The sequence below is a fragment of the Odocoileus virginianus genome, chromosome 19 (genome assembly GCF_023699985.2).
Source record: "Odocoileus virginianus isolate 20LAN1187 ecotype Illinois chromosome 19, Ovbor_1.2, whole genome shotgun sequence".
In the NCBI taxonomy this organism is placed as follows: domain Eukaryota; kingdom Metazoa; phylum Chordata; class Mammalia; order Artiodactyla; family Cervidae; genus Odocoileus; species Odocoileus virginianus.
Window position 1 is genome coordinate 42,202,180 of NC_069692.1, and position 19,051 is coordinate 42,221,230.

The 19,051-nt window shown below is 45.6% G+C and overlaps 1 protein-coding gene and 1 pseudogene across 6 annotated transcripts in view; both read left to right on the forward strand.

Moving 5' to 3' along the window:
* The window catches only part of BACH2 (BTB domain and CNC homolog 2), a 373,875-nt gene that overhangs the window by 70,397 nt on the left and 284,427 nt on the right, over positions 1-19,051 (forward strand). The gene's annotated exons all lie outside the window — the stretch shown is intronic.
* On the forward strand, positions 7,225-7,736 carry LOC139029708 (thioredoxin domain-containing protein 17 pseudogene; annotated as a pseudogene).

The window sequence follows — 19,051 nt, forward strand, 5'->3', positions numbered from 1 at the left end:
GTCTTAGAGCCCAGTCTGCGGGCGTGTGAACTCAGTGAACCCCAGCTGGGCTCCAGGTGAAGACAGACCTGCAGGGGAAAGTTTGACCCCACTGTGCCTGAGATAAAGCCACTCTTGGGGAATTGACATAGAGCAGAAAAGCTGGAAACGTGTTCGTCTGCAGGGGCTGCCGTAACAAAGCACCCCAGGCCGTGCAGCTAAGCAGAAATTTCTCTTTCTGTATCTAGGCTGGAAGTCCTAGGTCAAAAGGTCAGCAGAGTGGGGTTCTTCTCAGGGCCTCTCTCCTTGGCTTGTAGATGACTGAAGATCACATGGTCTTCCCTCTGCCTGCATCTGTGTCCTAATCGCCTCTTCTTATAAGGACACGAGTCAGATTGGATTAGGACCCACCCCAGTGACCTCATTTCACCTTAAATACCTCTTTAAAGGCTCTGTCTTCAAATACAGTCACATTTTGACTTACCGGGGCTTAGGATTTCAACAGTTCAACAAAACTGCCGATTAAAACAAGATGTTACGTTATCTATTTCAACAATACGAATCTCTCTCCTCCTTAGTTGTAAAGAATCGAAGGTCTTGCAAGGCACCCTTGTTGTAGCTTTCTGCCCTTGAAAGTCTTGGATCACAGTCAGGGTTTCGTGTGTGTGGGTTTTCTCTTTTGGATCAAATATACTGTGTCTATTGAAAGTTTGAAGATCAGTGCATTTCCTTCTGTTCAGAAAATAATAATGCCAAGCTTTCACCAGAGTTCTTTTCATCTCCAAGGCGCTCTTAAATATTGACTAATTAAGTAAAAATGGAGGAATTCTGGCTAAATAGCCTTTCTTTGAGGACCAGTCCAGTGGACTTGGAGTACATAGTGATTTGCAGTATCTTTGAAAACAGAAGCAACTAGAAATCTTTTATTATTGGCTATAATAGTAAGTGGCATCTCTTATTATGTTTAGCAACTGACATATCAAATTGTATTTTAGTTGGTTGTTATACATGAAGTAGTAGGATATGAGTAGACTAAAAATGAGAATTTACAGCCCTGGGACATGGGGTATCTGACATCTAGGGGTTGCCATGACAACTCATCAGGATGTTGCTTTGTAATCTTTTAGATTAGGTTCCAGCCCAGGGTCACTGGATTGGAATCGGAGGGGGGAACTGGTTACTGGACATCAATGTTGTACTTTTAATAAGTGGTATTTGAATTTGCGTTTTGGTCACGTTGCTAAGATCAAACAGAAATGACTTTGAAGGAATATTTAAATTCTTCGGAACTGAGACAAGGTCACATTTGTCAGCAAGAATATTCAGATGGAGTGGTCTGAGACTCAGCAGCTGGAAGACAGGATTTCCTGTCCTTGCTCAGTGGATAAAAGCTATGCAAGTATTCCTTAATATATGTATACCACTGAACAGTTCTGTGCCAATGAAACATTGGGCAATTAAACCTTTTTTTAAATTGTCTTATATTAGAAAATTGGAACCGAACATCCCCGAGAAAACAATTTGGCCGCAGAGCAGATCACAGCTGCTTTCTAGTGTCCATATCCTCCATCTCAGACGGAAATGGCCTGCAGGGTGTGGAATCTGGATCAGGGAAGGGCATTGGTCAAGTGAGGAAGGAAGCGGTGGGGAAACAGGGCACCACATTCCTCACCCCTCACATTGGCCTTGGCCTCGGGTACCGCGGCCTCCCAGACATGCTTGTCACCAAGGATGCTCCATGGAAGCCACCTAGAGACTGAAGGGCTCTGTGCTGAAGTCAGATCCCGATTCTGCCACAGAGTGTGACCTTGGACACAACTCGTTTCCACTCTGGGCTCCCCCTAGGAAATGAGGCGCTGGTGTTTCCTCCGGCTGTCGAGTTCTGCTGCTAATCATCACTTGGGGAGGGGCGGTTCACCGCATTTTTCTTCTTTGCCATTAAACCCGCATTCCTATCATGTCCTTGCAGCACAAGTGCCCTTGCTGGTTAGTGGGCCTCCAGATAGTGAAGAGAGAGCAGAAAGGCTCCTCCCCACCCTCATATACTTTAGGTTTTATTTCTGTAGCGAAGGTTGCCATGCCATGAGGAGAAGATGAAATCCCAAACAGAAGATAGCCAGGTCCAGTAAGTTTTTCCACCATCACTATTGTCAGCATCAGCCTAGCTAATATTTACTGAGCACTTCTCAGTGGAGACAGTGCCAAGCACCTTATATTCATATGCCACTTAACCCTATGACAAATAAACATATGCGTATGTATGTGATAATGTAAAATTGAGCATTTGCCATTTACCAGGTATCATGACAGATCCTTAACAATAATCCAGTGAGGTCAATCAGTTAAGCTTCCTGACAGGTGGTGTCATCCGTTAGCTTCATTTTCACAATTAATGAAACCAAACCCAAACCAGTAACGGGGAGCAGGGATTTGGACCCATGTGGTACAGCCTCAGAGCCCTTTCTCGTAATCTCTCTGCTGTGGTTCTCCACATTCATATGACACAACAGTCATCTGGAAAGCTCTAAAATCCGTGGATCCCCGGGACTTCCCTGGTGGTCCAGTGGTTAAGACTTTGCCTTCTGATGCAGGAGATGCAGGTTCGATCCCTGGTCAGAGAATTGAGATCCTCATGCCTCATGGCCAAAAAGTCAAAACATAGAACAGAAACAATATTGTAACAAACTCAATAAAGACTTTAAAATGGTCCACATTAAAAAAAAAAATCTTAAAATCTATGGGTCCCTGGACCCCATTCCAGACCTCTCAGGATCTGGGGTTGTAAGCTGATAAGCACCTCAGGCTAAGAACCCCTGTCCCAGGTGAACCACTTGGGTCCTTTGACTGGGTAGATGTGGACAGTCCCGCATCTAACTGGTGACTGGGCCGAGGCCTTGCATCCAGGCTGCTGACTCTGAAGCCAGGTCACTTGATCATCTGATGAGCCACATTCCAAGTATTATTGTTGCTCTCAGGGCCTGTACCTACCTTCATGCCTGGTTTCCCTTTCCTAGTCTAAATCTCAAAGCCTCAGGTTCATTGAGGGACTCTCATATGTGACTGGGACTTTTCCTGGTGATCCAGGGGTTAGTATTCTGTCCTTTCACTGCAGGCAGCATGGATTGTTCGATACCTGATCAGGGAGCTAAGATCCCTCAAATCGTGCAGCGTGGCCAAAAAACAAAACAACTACAACAAAAACAAACAGAAAGCCTGTGTAGTGGACCACGATATGAAAATCAAAGAAGATGAAACAAGGGGGTGATTCCCACTTAACAGGCAGCTACCCCGGGCTGTTTGTAATTTATGCTCAAGCTCACTCGTGTCCGACTCTTTGTGACCCTGTGGACTGTAGCCCACCAGGCTCCTCCATCCATGGGATTCTCCAGGCAAGAATACTGGAGTGGGTTGCCATTTCCTCCTCCAGGGGATCTTCCCTATCCAGAGATCAAACTCGCATTTCCTGAGTCCTGCATTGGCAGATGGATTCTTTACCACTAGCGCCACCTGGGAAGCCCCAACTTTGGACTGGAGCCATTGCCTTCTTTAATGTCGGATGTTGTGCTCTGCCAGGAGAGACTGGGACTGTGGATCCAAAACCTTGATGTACTTTGGAATGACCTGGGGATTTTTAAACACCATGGATGCCCAACTCCTGCCCAGACATTCTGATTTTATTAGCATGGAATGTGACCTGGGCAGTGAACTTTTAAAAAGCTCTCCAAAGTGATTCTAATGTGCAGCAGTTGGAACCAGTGGTTTAAGAACTTGGTCTGTAAGTTCACAAGGGTGTTGACTATAGAAGCACTTCTGTGGCCTGACTTGGTGAACTTACATTTTACCTCTGACAGTGTCTCTTTTGCTTTTTAGCCAGCAGTAGTGACATTTAATTTTGCTCAGTTCCCTACCTGACTCCAAATTCTACCTCTCTGTCAAATGATGGTTTCTCTCCAGAAGTGGTTCTTATGCTTAGGCTCATGGAGTAATACTGATGATATGTCTGTGAAGTATCTTTGTAAGGTTCTCAGCCCCACTGGACTCTCTTATTTTCTTTTTTTCTTTCTTTTAAAAAAATGTTTATTTACTTGGTTGGCTATGCTGGGTCTTAGCTATGGCACTCCAGATCTAGTTCCCCGACCAGGGGTGGAACCTGGGCTCCATTGGGAGCATGGAGTTTTAGCCATTGGACCACCAGGGAAATCCCTGGACTCCCTTATTTATGAGATATAATTTCCTTTGAAGTTGTTTTACATTCTGAAGCATTTTTATTATTTTAATATACATTGTTTTTTTCTTCCAAGAGTAAAATAAACACCTTTTCCACATAGTGCTTTATAATAATAAACTACTTATGAGTCTTTCCTCAAAACAATTTGACCATCATGGGAGACAACTGACAATGCCTACAGTGCTTAACAGTTGATAAAATCTTACAGACAGAAATATGGTACAAATTTTCTCCTTAGGGAGTTTAGAAAAGTTTGATTAACTTATCCATTGGAAAATACAGTTGGATTAAATAAAGAAGTATTAAAGCAGAAGGGTGAGTTTGTTCACAGGTTTGCAAATGTACTTGATTAATCTGGAAATCCATTTTGCAGTTGGTGCTGGGTCTCAAACTGAGGTTTTTAAGGCAATAGAGATGTTGTTTGGTAAGAGGAGACAGATAAGGCTTCCCTGGTAGCTCAGACAGTAAAGAATCTGCCTGCAGGAGACCTGGGTTCGATCCCAGGGTTGGGAATCCCTAGAGAAGGGAATGGCTCCCCACTCCAGCATTCTTGCCTGAACAGAGGAGCCTGGCAGGCTACAGTCCATAGGGTCGCAAGTGAGTGGAACATGACTGAGCGGCTAACACACGCAGGAGACAGGTGATTTGCAAGTGGAACAGATTTTGGCAAAGGTTGGGAGACAGAATCCTGCTAGGCAGTTGGGAAAGGTGTAAACTGGGTGTGGCAGGTGATGAGAAAGGCTTGCCAAGGTGGGGCTAGTCGTATGAGACTTCATAGCAAGAATACTTGGGAAGAGATAAAAAAAATATATGGTATAGTGGAAGGAGTTTCTGTTTTCCTTTGTGTGGTGGTTGAAGTCCAGTTGGTCTGTAATCACGTTGGTGCTATGGCTCATTGAACAAGGCTGGTTATTTGGATTGGTTTTCTTGAGGGTAAAGCTTTTGAAATTAACCCTGCTTCTTGAGGTTGAAAATTTCCTCATTCTGATGTCTTGCCTACGTCTTGCTGCTGTAATCCCCGAGACGAGAAAGGGGACTTAGGGATGCCTCTCTTTTGAAAAGGAAGGGTTAGCACAGGCGGGGACTGTCACGGTTGTTTCTCTTTGTTCAGGACTTAGAACTTGTGAGCCTGTGGTTCCACCCCTCACTTTGTGAGCTGTTTTCCTCCGATATTTCCTAATTTTTCCCATGACGTTTCAGCCCGTTTCTTCACAAGATTGTAAGGCCTGAAAGACCCCATTGTTTTACAGAGTGTGAGCTGGTGCACATTTGCTGAGCTGGTCGGCTGGGGTCTGTGTGTGGGTGGGACGTGGCTAGTGGATCATGCAGACTGGAGGGTATGTAGAGTGTATTCCTGACGATGGCAGATACTTTCTGCTCAGCAGGCGTCTAGGGAAGGCCTTTTGCTTCATGGAAGGCGCTGTAGTTTTAAAATATTTTCCACAAACTGTGTTTTTTAACTGCGGTGATTGAGAGAAATGGGAGGCTAAGGGAAGTTCTTGATGGCAAATCAAATGAATGAAGGCCTTATCCAAACTTCATTTCATGTTCAGATAAAAGCAAACTTTTGTTCTTATAATGCACACTCATACACCGCCCCCCCTCCAACACACACACACAAACACACTGCTGATGTCTTGCCTGTGATTTATGTGAGCTCTGATGCATTTTCATCTTCTCATCACCCTGAGCATCTATTTAGAATTGCAGGCTTCCTCTTTCACCCCATTTCCAATTCCTCTGACCCCAGTCAATTTTTTATTGCTCCTACCACCTTATATTCTTGCCTGGAGAATCCTGTGGACAGAGGAGCCTGGGTTCACAGAGTCCAACATGACTGAAGCGACTTAGTATGCATGCACCACCTTATAACAAAAGTCATTTATTACGTTTCTTGTTTTGTTTACCATTAGACTCTAAATTCCATGAAGGTAGGGGATTTTGTCTGTTTTCTTCATGGATGTATCCCAAGTCTCATGCCTGACACATGGTAGGTGCTCGGTAAATACTGCTGGGTGAATTAGTGAATGAACAATGTTGATAAGTGAGTGATATGTCTCCGATTTGAGTCATAGCCTTTTAAATTCTAATTTACTAGAGAATCTTAGTGCATTTTCTGCAGTTTGGTTGTTCAGTTTCCCTACTTTTTTTAGGATAATGAGGAATGGTATCTCCTCCCAGCTTCAGTATGGGAATGATCTGATGATCTTTATGGAGTAGGGGCAGAGTATTGCTCTCATATTTACTTTTTGACCTTGAAGGCCCCGAACTAACAGTCTTCAAACTATGATCTGCTGAAGTTCCCTGGAGATACTTAAGGGGGTGTGCAAGCATTTATTTCATTTGCATTTTATTTTTAATGTATTTGAGCATTTTTTATAACCTTAATTTAAAAACATGCACACTTAAATGTGTTACTTACATGCCAAATTTTAACACATTGAGACCATTGACGCATTGAATCAGGCTGTCAAATTAACCTTGAAATTGAGTGTTTTCTGCTATCTTGGCTTATATTTGAACCTGTTATAAAGGAGTTGTCGATAAGTCTGTACCATGTCTGTACCAATGTTTTTCAGATTCCAGTGAGGTCATAAATTGAACAAGTGAATTCCTCCGGTTAGATAAATACAGCATGGTCAGTTACATGCCAGGCATGGCATTGAGTCTCCTCTGAGTGTAGATTTCTGGGTGGGTAAGTGGCTAGTTATATAGTTCTTCTGGATTCTGTCTAGAAAAGTGTTCTGACTCGGGCCCTTCCATGCCATCCCACTGCCATGCCGGGTCGGCGGTCCTGGACCCAGTGTCATCCTTCTCCTCTTCCCTGGCCTGGACCCTGGAAGCAGCCTCGCCAGCCTCTCCAAGACCCAGTCTTCCGTCTGCTTCTGCACGCTGTCGCTGCACTGGTCTCCTCTTGAGACCTGTCGCAGCGAGGCCATCGGCCGTCACTGCCTGCACGGTCAGACGCAGACCCGAGCTGTTCGGACAGTGTGCTGGCGGCACGTGGCTCGTGAGCTCTTAAAATGTGGCCGGTCTGGATGGCCAGCTACGAGGAGGTGAGCGTGTCCGGCTACGAGGATTTCATGCAGGTGGTGGAGCAGCACAGTGGCAAGACCATTTTCGCCTACTTTTCTGGTTCTAAGGACGCCGAAGGGAAAAGCTGGTGCCCCGACTGCGTGCAGGCTGAACCAGTCATACGAGAGGGGCTGAAGCATGTTGGTGAAGGATGTGTGTTCATCTACTGCCAAGTAGGAGAAAAACCTTATTAGAAAGATCCAAATAATGACTTCAGGAAAAACCTGAAATTAACTGCAGTGCCTACACTACTTAAGTATGGAACACCTCAAAAACTGGTAGAATCTCAGTGTCTTCAGGCCAACCTTGTGGAGATGTTGTTTTCTGAAGATTAAGATTTGCTGATGGCAAATTGTGTCTATTTCCAAATTTGCTCTACTATAAAAGAAACTGTATGTCTGCTTTGAATTCATGTTAACAATAAGTAAATTAATCAAGGCTGATGTAAAAGAAATTGGTATATATCTAAATATTAGAGCACTATTAAAATGCTCCTGAACCCTCAAAAAAAAAAAAAAAAATGTGGCCGGTCTGAGTTGAGATGTGTCACAGGTATAAAACCATGCCCTATTCTAAAAAAACTCATGTATGGCTAGAAACTAGAGACAGTCGTACTAAGTGAAGTAAGTCAGAAAGGTAGAAACCACATGATATCACGTATATGTGGAATCTGAAATGTAACACAAATGAACTTACTATAAAACAGAAACAGACCCACCGACCTAGAGAGCAGACCTGTGGTTTCCATGGCAGCAGGGGAGTCGGGGAGAGATGGATTGGGAGTTTGGGGTCAGTAGATAAGCAAAAGGTCCTACTGTGTAGCACCAGGAACTGTCATCGATCTCCTGTGATAAACCATAATGGAAAAGAATATTAAAAAAAAAAAAGACTCTTCATATATGTAAAACTGAATCACTTCGTTGCGCAGCAAAATGAACACAACATTGTAGATCAACTATACTTTAATAAAAAATTAAAAAATAAGAGTATAAAAATGTAATATATCTCAATAATTTTTATATTGAATGCATATCAAAATGGTAATATTTCAGACCTATTGGGTTAAATAACATATCATTAAAATTAACTCCTTCTGTTCCTTTTTACGTTTTTAACATGACTGCTGGAAAATCTGAAGTTACGTGAGTGGTTCGCCTTAGGTTCCTGTCCCTCAGCGCTGGTCTCCACTGTATCATGACATTTGAAGTTTCTAATAACTTAGGCTCAGTTCCCTTTTCAGTCTCAAATCCCAGTCCTTCTTCCCCTGCTCAGAATTTCTCATAACCCCCAGCACTCACCAAACCTATTTATACTTACGGGTGGTTGTTGTTGGGTTTTTTCCCCCCACATTCTGTTCCTTCATTCTGAGCTGTCCTTCTCTTTCTTTGTTAGCTGTAAAATTCCTACTCAGATTTTTAGGACTTAATTGTCCCATGCTGCTGAAGTTATGCCCCGTCTCCCTAGACGGAATTAGCCACATTTCCCCATAGCAAGCTTTGGTACCTCCATTACTGTGATGGTCTTGCTGTGGGGCCATGAGGTGTCTTCTCAACTAGGCTTCTTCAGGGAGAAGGCTGCAATTTATTCCTCCAGTGACCCCCTGAGGGCAGTACCTGGTGTGTACTAGCCATTTAATTGACATTTATTAAATTAATTTACGAATTAATTTTACCCTACTGCACACACTGCTGTTTTCACATGCATCCAGCCTTGATCATCTGAACCATTAGCCGTGCGAACACTTGGATGCAGAGGTGGAGAGCTCTGGACCTCTCAGTTGATCAGTTTCAGACTTTGATGTTTAATGAAATGGCCTCTTTGGTCTCACTGGTTGACGTAGTGATTTAAAAAATTATCCATTTGAATTTATGAAATTCATGGATATTGTATAGACATACAAATGACCACTTACTATTTCGTTTAGAGAGATTTCATATAAGATTTGGCTTGATTGAAGATTTCACTTCTAACCAAGTTTGAAAGCCACTGTTCTAATCCCAAATCTCATTTATATTGCCATTCCAAAGGTTTCATTTTAATTTTAATGTGGTGCAAGTTCACACAGAGCAAGACTTTTCAACTCTGGCTGCCCAATACCTACAGCTGGGAAGCTTTCAGAAATTCTAATGCCTAGGTCCCCCTCCTCCCCCAGCCCCGACAGGGATCCTGGTAGAATTGGGCTGGGAGCATCAGTATTTATGGAAATCCTAAGTATTGACTTGGCCAAAAAGTTCATTTGGGTTTTCCTATAACTTCCCAAACAATTTGGCCAGCCTGATACTTTGTAATAAATTGATGGTGGTGCAGAGGTAAATTATGAAAATGTTGAAGTTGTGAACTGATCATTTTTCTTCGTTTTTATTAGTGATGTGGTGACGATGGTAATTCATCTTAAGGGTGTACTATGGTTTGGGGGTGAAAAACAGCATTCAATTGAACCCATCGTCTATGGACAATTTCTTAAGGCTTCTGAAATTGAAAGTTCCTTTTCTATCATTTTCTAAAACCTGCGGGCAGCAGAATTTTAATGTCCCTTATTGGGGACATATTGGGGAAATAGCAAACAAAAGGCGTATTTCAAATCACGAAACGAGGATTGACAAGGACAGCGGGTGTGAGATGTCCGTCCGCTCAGGTAGTGGCCTCCTGACACCCTTGTTAGCCTGAATAAACAGTGTTCCCGACTGAACCTCCATAGTACTGCCACACTGATAAAATCTGACATTCTGCTTAATCACTTTTTAATGATACTCTTCCTTTTCTTCTTGGTATGTGAGAAGCCAGCCTTTTAATTTTTTTAAAGTGTGGGAAAGAATTAACTTTCAGTTCCTAATTCAGTAAAATGGGCTGATGTTACACATACAATTCTAGTGGGAACGGGACAGGGGCAAAATTTATCTAATTTCTGCTTGCCAACACTATCTCTTCTTAAACAACAACAACAACAAAAAAAACCCCAAAAACAAAGCAGTTATAACTACCTGAAATCATGTAAAGGAGAAAATCTGAGATAAATACTTGGGAGACGTTGCAAGAAGAGCTTCTGAATTCCGATAGTCTGTTCCCTGTTATGATTGTGTTCGATGAAAATGCCAATGTCAATAAGCATGAGTTTTGCAAATTATCAGTTTGTTGAAAAAGGCTGTGGGCTCTTATTCTTCTGAGGTGGCATCTCTTTCAGTTTAGGCTCCATAGGGGAAAGAAGAAAGAAAGAAAAATACACACGTGGGGTTGAATCCTTGAGGGCAGAGAAAGGAGCAGAGTCCTTTGCTGGACTTGGTTATTTGTAGCCCGTGTGTCTTCTGGGTGAGACTGATGTCATGAGAATTGAATGCAGAGGCAAACTTGGGGGTGTGTGTGTGTGTGGTGGTTAAAAGCCCAGAATATGGAGTGAGTGTGAAGGGCACCACAACCACCCCTGGATCTGTCAAGAATGTACCTATTTTTAACATCCTGGATCGAGTGTCAGCCCTCAGTAGGAGTGAGGAAGGGTAGGGGCCGCGTGGGGCGGCGGAGGACGGGAAGCGGTCCTCGGGTGTGTTTGCGATACAGCTGCGCCTTCTTAATGGCTCGCTGCCGCCAGGTAAAGTTTGCTTTGCACGTGATGAATGGCAGAGAGCTCCTTAGCCCAGGGAACCGAAGGAGCTGGGAGGCAGAAAGGGGAAGGGCAGAACGGAACAGGGAGAAAAAGAAACACCGCCCCAGAGGGAGATGGTCTGTGCCTTGCAGTTGCTTGTGTGGATAGAAACCAGATGGTGAGCTGGAACGGTGCTCTGCTCCGCGAGCTGGGGAGCCAAACATATGGTTAATGGTTGGGAGAAACAGCTCCTCGAGCCAGGGCTTTGCTGACTGCTTCATATTACAGATTGTTACACTGTGTCATTACATTGCCAACCTAAGTGCTTAATACCCACTGCGGGCGGGCGCTGGGCATCCACTCACAAGAAAGACTTTGAGCTCTGTGCTGGCTCAGGATATAGAAGTGACATCATAGGGAGGCTTAAAATGTCTGGTGTTGGGAGGTGGGAAGAAGGGTAATTTTGTAGTGGAAACAATATTTTTTTTTCTTTTCTTTTCTTTTTTTAAATGAGCCAGGCCTTCACGCCACCAAACTACTGTTTTTCTGAGGACCTTTTTGTATGAGTATATCTCTCTCTCTGTCTCTTTCTCACACACACAAGTCCTCAGGCAAAAATCTAACCTCAGTCCCTGTGCCCCCACTTTCACCTGGACACCCCATCCCTGGCCTTTGCAAGCCCCACATTTGAAGTTTCTGTTTGGGGTGCTTTGGGCCACAGCAGGCCCATGTTATCTAAGGAACTGCTGAGCCCATTCATCTGCTTTTCACGGCCCGCTTCCTTTTATTTTTAGCCAAATCCGTCAGGCCTGACAGGCGGGTAATTCGAGCCAGAGAAAGGGCAGCGCTCCAGGTCCTTTCCACAAAGCAATTCTTCTCCTCCCTCCTGGGAGGGCTCCAGACTTGGCCTGCTTCAGGCAGATGGATTTGTTGAGTCATGTGAGATCATTTACACAAAAACACAGTGAGGCAATGGAAATTGGAAAAAAAAAAAAAAAGGGAGGGTGGGGGCAGAGGAAAGAGGAGGGGAAGGCCGGGGTGTGAGCTGGGAGCAGAGGAATGTGCGGGGAGGCAGCTAGATGAGGAATGCACGGATTCATTTGTGTATAAGGTAATGTCTCGTTTACACTGCGGGTGGAGCCAGGCTGCCGAGGCGCCTCCAACCACTGGCCTGTATTTACACGAGGAAAGAGGTGTAGGGGAAACGTCTTTTTTTTTTTTTTGGCTTAATTTTTCAAGCAACACCCACCAAACAAAGACCACACTGTTGACAGCCTTGGGTTCCAGTAGCGGTAAACTACCAATGAGATGGTTTATAGAAAAAGGAGTTTGCTCTGTGATGTAATACGAGTTGGCTTTGTCCTGGTTCCAGCATGACTGAGGCAGCAAGAGAGGGAAGAGAGGAAAGTTGGAATGGGAGTCTCGGTTAATGGTTTCCAGAGATGATTTAGCAGGGCTGGAGTGAGCGAAGGAAGTGGGTTATGGTGGAGAACTACTCCGAGGTGCCCCATAATTGCGGTAGGTAAAATAAAGTCATTACGGTGGCTTCCCTTGCTCAAGAGTCATTGAGTAATGATTTTGAAATGCCAAGGAAGGTATCACTTTTTCCTACCAAGGTATTCATTTCCCTCTTGCTTTGCAACATGAAAAAAAAAAAAAAGCCCAACTCTTACATCATGGTCAACAGTATTAACATTTAGTGAATCACTTTTGTTTACTGTTTATATACCACAGGCCCTTAAAACATTCCATTAAGAAACTGTCTCCTGCTCATTCATGAATTTTTTTCCCTCCTTCTTCTGATTTGCTTACATGCAGGCGCTGTGTTTAAAAAGGGGTTTTTCTTTCTTTTATGGGAATGAAAGAGTTCGTGAGAGAATGATGACTGGGTTATGGAATCGTACATTCTTACATCAGATGCAATGAAAGTGTGCTATGTAGAGGAAAAAGGGTGTTTTGAAACAGATACAGAAAATTAGAAATGGGAGAATCTCAAAATAAGCACCACGATTATTTTCATTATGAAACCTTTCTGCAATTCTGCATTTATTTAGGGTCCTACCATGCAGCTATTTTTTTAACCTTCCTAGAATGTAGGTCAGCATCACCACGGTTCCTCATATTTTTGCTGGTATTGTGAAAGTTGAAGTATTTTGCCATTTTTTCCCCCCAGCCCTACATCTACTCAGGTTACATGTATGGTTTTAGTAATCGTGGAGGGGAGCTCAGGAATTCCTTCTGTTAGGGCTCACCAGTGAATTGTGATGGTAAGCGCAGAGATCACACCTTCACCTGAAATAAACACAAAACTCACGTTGATGCTGATCATGTCGTCTCAAATCCAAGCTGCTCCACTCTTTTCCAGGCAGCTCCTGATGATCTGACTCTGCATAGTTACAGGGCAGTTTTCATTTATTTTACTTGAAGAAAGAACTGGTGAATTTTTGTGGTGGTTACTTGTGCACATTTTGACTGCGTGCTCTCAACGTTATTGGAATGTGATTAAGAATGGTCACTCTTTTAAACCTACCCACATCCTCGAGTGTTCCCTGTGCATCAGAATTTCTCAGTTTCATCCCCGTTGACATGTTTTTTTTCCCTTTTGAACTTTTAATTTTGTATTGAGATGTCAACAATGGTGTGATAATTTCATGTGAACAGTGAGGGGACTCAACCATCCATACACATGTATCCATTTTCCCCCAAACCCCCCTCCCACCCAGGCTGCCAGGTAACATTGAGCAGAATTCCCTGTGCTGCACAGTGGATCCTTGTTGGTTATCCCACTCTCGACGTTTTAGAGCCGGCGATTCTCACTGTTTTGTGCCTGGTGGGATATTTACCGCAACCTGGGTCTCTACCTGGTCCATGACCGGAGCACCCTCCCCCAGTCGTGACAGCCGAGAATGTCTCCATGCACTTGCCGTTCAGAACCACCGCTCTGTTCTTAATTTTGGTTTGTAAGTTTACCCTCTTCCTTCTGAACCAAGCATTCAGTTACGTCTGAGATGACATTAAAGGGTGTAAAATAATTTTTTCCTCTTTCCATGTATTCTAAAAGTGGGAGCCCCAGGTTGGATAAAGTTTTCCAAGGCTCGGGCAAGGGTATTTTAGGGAAAAAATTTTCCCACCAAACGATGTCGAGTTTCGTTCCACGAGACAGCCTCTCTCTCGGGCTTGCGGCCTTAGCAGGTGGAACCCTTCAAGGCTGAGCTTTCCCAGGGCCGCTGGAGAGCCAGCGGCTCCGCCGACTGCGCCTGGCGGGGTGGGGCTGACAAGAAGAAAGGGAGCGTCCCCAGCTCGGGGGCTCTCTGCAGGCTCACCTCCTTCCTGCCCAGCCCCAGAGCCAGGGGAAGAGGCCGGACCTCAGTTCTTTCTTTGGAGCAGAGCAGACATCCTCCCGGCGCAGTGGCTGCGGCCTCTGAAGCTGGAACTCTCGTTAAGCGAGGAATGCGGCGCTCTCCCCAGGCTGAGGCCGGCATAAATTTCCTCTGTTTGTGTTGCGAGGGCTGGTGTGGACTGCTGTAATGAGATCAGAGGGTCCCCCGGGGCCGAGGCCTCCGGGTCGGCGGCTGGAGCGCCCTCCGCGGCTGTTTTCCCCGCTGTGGTGGGAGAACTCGGCGCCTCTCCAGGCCGCAGCTGTGAGGTGCGGGGCCGGTTGCGCCCTGGTCTCCTTCCTCGTCCTCCTTGCCCCTCTCTCGCTACCGAAACGTCAGCGTGCGGCCACCCAGTTCTGGATCGTTGGAGAGTTAACACCGGGCACCTTCCTCCCCGCAGACCCAGGGCAGACTGGGCCGGGTGTGAAGAGCGCGCGGCGCTGACTGCTTCCCTGGGGTAGTGCGCCGCGCTGCCGATGCTGACCGGGAGCATGGGCCCCAGTGTTTGACCCGATCCCTAAACTCTTCCTCGCCCAGCGCCACTCTGCCGTGAGGAAAAGTCAGGCTGTGAGTCATAACGACACCGCAGCAGCTACAGAGAACGTATTTCTGGCTCTGGCCTGAGCCACTGGATATGACAGAATTGAGGTTAGGGAAGCCCACATGGGGATTTCTGGCAGAGTAGAATCCTGAGGTCATGCAGCCTGGCCCCTTCTAACTCCAGCCCCACTCTGCCTACCCCCAAACCCTTAGGTATGTTGGAAATTGGAAATAATAAGTGCCTCATGAGCTCAAATCCACCCGCAATGCAGAAGGTCCAGGTTTGATCCCTGGGTCAGGAAGATCCCCTGCAGAAGGAAATGCAAGCCACTGGAGGATTCTTGCCTGGAGAATTCAATGCACAGAGGAGCCTGGCGGGCTTCAGTCCACAGGGTCGCAAAGAATGGAGATGACGGAGTGACTCAGCACGGGCCCAAGTTCGAAGGCAGGAAAGGGAAGTTCCCAGGTGGGAGAACATTAATGCCACAGACGGGGCCATGGGTTCTAGGGGCTGCAGTGGGTGATTACACTCACACTGCAACTGCTGACCCAAAGCAGCAAGGTGCATTCCCCCCAGAGTCTGTGTGGGGCTCTCAGGGTGAGTGTTGGGGGCACGGCGTGGGGAGATGGGCACCCAGCGTTCTGTTGTTTGAAGGACTCTGGGGGTCCCCAGGTGCGCTACCTGCCAGGTATGAGAACTTCATTCATTCTGATGACACTGAACTCATTCAAGAGCATAGAAAGCCCAGCACCCTGGGAGAACAAACATTCGGACATCGGGCACCCTCATGAAGAACAAGCCGCACGGTGGAGAAGCTGGTGTTCAGAGGACACAATTTGAGCCTCAGGAAAGCAGAAATCAACAGTGAATCCTTGAGATTTCATTCGACAGGTGCCGGTCATGCCAAATTGAGCTTTCTTCTGAGGATTGATGAAAGCTTCTTCCAAGACGAACAAGGCATCACACTCAGTTTGGCTGGCTAAGCAGATGGGTCTCAGTTGTAAGCACTCGCCCCCAGTAAGACGGTCGCTTCTCACTGACTTATCCTTGAGGTATTGTTGAGAATATTTCAGTCCCTCAGTTGAAAACCTTTTGTTGGAGAGATGGCTGATCCCCTTGAGATTCTGGAAAGAGATACTTTGAGAGTGATTTCCCGTGTCTTTGCTTCCTTTTCAGTGGGTCATTCTGAAGTCACCCACCGACGAGGCTTTCTGTTATTTTCACTTCTCACCAAATCACAGGAAATGTGCTTGTATGAATAGTTCAGCAAACACCCCAGAGGAGAGGGAAGCTGAGATTGTTGGAAGGTCACTAGGATTCTCTCAGAACAAAATCAAAGAAACCTGGATCAGTCAGTCATGGTTAGTAAACTTTTGTCCTGGATGAATACAGGTCAGCCTTCTCCATCCGAACTGGACAAGTGGACTGGGGATTGCCTCAAACTCTGGCCAGCCACCAAGTCCACAGCAGGCAGTGACATGCACTGTTGGCAAACATGAGTTGAGGATGCTAAAATTAAGGCATGACTCTATTTATTAGTAGGGTGATGAAATCTCTTACATTTAAGTTTTTTCTTCTGAGGCGTACAACGAATACCCAGATAGTACCCTATTGACCTAAAAGTGATGCCATACTTCTCAAGAGAAAACTCTTCAGGATTGCATTCTTAAATTTGAAGGTGTTTTTTCATTTAGCCTCACAATATTCTGGCCAAGTCAGGAGTAGATATAGATTTTGACACTAAAGCATCAAAAGAACATAAATTGAGAGGAAAAAGGCTCTGTTGGAGCTCGATTTAATGGAGATCTTCCTAAGTGTTTGCCACCAACAGTTTAGCCTGCTATAACAGAACACCATAGCCTGAGAGGCTAGGCGGCAGTTTATGTCTCACAGTTTTGAAGGCTGGTGAGTCCCAAGATCAAGGTGCCAGCCCATTTGATTCCTAGCGAGGGCTCTGTTACAGACAGTTGACTTCCACTGTGTCCTCAGATGGTGAGGAGAGGGGGAGAAAGAATGATGCATGCGCACATTTGGGCTCTCTGGCATCTCTTCTTATAATGGCACTAATCCCACAATGGGGACTCCACCCAAATATCATCACAGCGGGGCTTAGGCAACCTATGCATTTGGCGGGGGGGAAGGGGGAGGACACAGAAACATTCAGTCTATAACATCACTATAATTAAAATTTACACATATTGAGTGCCTACTGCATGTAGGGTGGTGGGATAGATGCTGGTTACTTGGGAATAAAACAGACAAAATCTCTTCCCTTGAAATACTTGTAATCCAGTAGGGTAATTGAGAGGTAAACACCTCCGTACACTTGCAAGCATAATGAGATGATGCTGAATGGTGATGGGAAACAGGAAGAGGTGAAGAGCCTCATCTTTGTTAACATCATGCATCCAGTGCTTTCTTCATGTTACTCCATTTAATTGTCAGAACAGGCCTAGGAGGTATAAAGAATTTCCTCAAATTTTGCAGGTGAAGGAATAGAGACACAGAGGTGGTTAGTGCCAAGAGGCAGAGTTGATACACAGACTGACGTGGTTCCTGAGCCCTTCGTTGCCCACTCTTCCCTGGGCTCCCTGTGCCCAGGGAAGCCACAGCGGTGCATCCCTAGAGGATCAGGAGACAGGCTGGGGCCATCAGCCTTGGAGGTTTAAAGGAACAAAGAATCCCCCAACCGACATGAAAGGTCTCCGATAATAGACACAACGTGACCCACCAAATCCAACCTGTTCAGTATCTCCAAAGTATTAATATAAACTTCCAACATTGAAAAGGCATATGCTTTCATGTAATCTCTCACTGTTTTTGTCTTCCTTGAATATCAGAAGCTCTGGGGCCATGTGCCTCATGTCCCTTGTTCCTGCCTTCCTGGAGCTACACTTGGCAGATTCTCCAGGCCACCTACACCTCATTGTCTGTCTTCTCCTCTGGCCTGACTGTTCCCTCATCTCATTCTTTCTTGACTGCTTTGTTGTCGTTCAGTCATTCAGTCATGTCCGACTCTTTGTGACCTAATGAACTGCAGCACGTCAGGCTTCCCTGTCCTTCACCATCTCCCAGAGTTGGCTAAGACTCATGTCCACTGAATCAGTGATGCCATCCAACCATCTCATCCTCCGTCATCCCCTTCTCCTCCCGCCCTCAGTCTTTCCGAGCATCGGGGTCTTTTCCAGTGACTGGGTTCTTCTCATCAAGTGGCCAAAGTACTGGAGTTTCAGCATCTGTCCTTCCAGTGAATATTCATGGTTGATTTCCATTAGTATTGACTGGTTTGATCTCTTTGCTGTCCAAGGGACCCTCAAGAGTCTACCCCTTAGGCATCTGAATTTGTGTCCTCTGGGTTAAATAGCCCCACCCCGGCTAGAAGTAGGCTGATCCAGGCACCCTCTTGGAAGCTTTTCTGTATTGTGCCTTTAATTAAGATATTCCTAAATTACTTAAATTGATCTTTATGGAGTGTTAGCCCTGAACTTGGATATGCTGACTTAGGATTAGACTACGGGGAACCCCAGCGTACGTGCCGGAAGCATTCACCTGAAAGCAGCAGACACTCTACCCCTGGGCACTGTCCGCTGGCATGCTGCTGCTCCCCATCTGGCTCTCGGGGCAGGTTTTCTGTGTTACCAGCAGCGTCTCTCTCCTTTATATTCCTTTCCTTTCTTCTCCCTTATCAGTTTCCTGTTGAACTATATAGCTCATATGCTAGTTAGTATTTCAGAATATTAATTTTCAGATTGCCTAGCCTGCCCTTGGATAAGAAGGCTCCTGATGATGCTTGGTGGCCAGATGACTTGGGTGGTGTGTTTTCTATGGCTTGCCATGAGGATAGGGCACAGGGGAGCAAGGCAGGGTGGCCAGCACTGTCCTGTCTCTTGGGGCAGAATCAGATTATGGCATGTTTGCTGCCTAAAGCTGGGGATGGCAAAAACACAGAAGTCTTGCAGAGTCAGAGCCACGTGTCTGATGGAACCGTGAGGCTGGAGAGGGACCTTCAAGATATTTCTCAGGAAACGTTGCTCTGTCTTTTCAGGAGGAACGGATGGAGACAGCCACTTGGAGAGTGTGTGTGCATTTGGGGTAGGGGACGGGTCTGTTTGCTGTTTCACCTCTGGATCTTTTAATCCCAGCACCAACACCCCTTGCTGTGGAAGGGAGTGTTTGGGCTGTCTGTAATAAAATGGTTTTACATTTTCCAATCTTGCACAAGGATTCCTCTTGAAGGTTGTCAAGACTTTGCTTCAGAGGCGTGTTAATTACCC